Source organism: Cariama cristata, unplaced genomic scaffold (genome assembly GCF_000690535.1).
Source record: "Cariama cristata isolate BGI_N322 unplaced genomic scaffold, ASM69053v1 scaffold20464, whole genome shotgun sequence".
NCBI classification, from domain to species: Eukaryota; Metazoa; Chordata; class Aves; order Cariamiformes; family Cariamidae; genus Cariama; species Cariama cristata.
In genome coordinates, this window is record NW_009611527.1 from 75,425 (window position 1) to 75,964 (window position 540).

General features: G+C 45.4%; 1 protein-coding gene across 1 annotated transcript in view; it reads right to left on the reverse strand.

Annotated features, from left to right (window-relative positions):
* PCDH9 (protocadherin 9) overlaps positions 1 to 85 on the reverse strand; it is a 4,520-nt gene extending 4,435 nt beyond the window's left edge. The window contains exon 1 of the mRNA XM_009698297.1: positions 54 to 85. The gene's annotated coding sequence lies outside the window, so the exon portion shown is untranslated. The remainder of the gene's footprint in view (positions 1 to 53) is intronic.
* Positions 86 to 540: the final 455 nt, after the last annotated feature.

Sequence of the window (540 nt, forward strand, 5' to 3'; positions counted from 1 at the left end):
TTTTCCCCCTTTAAATGAAATGCATCACAGTGTATGGGTAACTTTGCACTTACGTTGGCCGTCTACCTTTGACGATCTGCTGCAGCTAGGCAATGATCTGTTCCAGCAGATACAGCACAATGCATCTGGTAAATCACCAGTTTTGGAGAAATCAGCAGCAGCCAAACGCTTCCTCCTTGAGATATGTGTTGCTTCGGGGTGGCAAATTAGCAACTCCAGGGAACAAATTCACAGTTCTGTCGTTAGTCATCCTCTCCACGTTTCATTTCTGTTAAGCGGCGATCCTTTGGGTGTTTAACGTGCACGCAACAGCCCAAACAAACAGCAAGCAAAAATCCGGTGCACTTCTTTAGACCGGGGGTATTTTCCACTCTGCGCTGCACACAATTTCCATCCCTCTCTCAGCAGAGCAGAGACAGCTACATGAAGTCTGCAACTTCTTACTGGAGATGACAAGAGTTGTTCTGGCGGTGCTTCTCTCTCCCTCTTTACCTCTGGGGTGATAGTTGCCCACAAAAAAAAAAAAAATTAAAAAAAAAA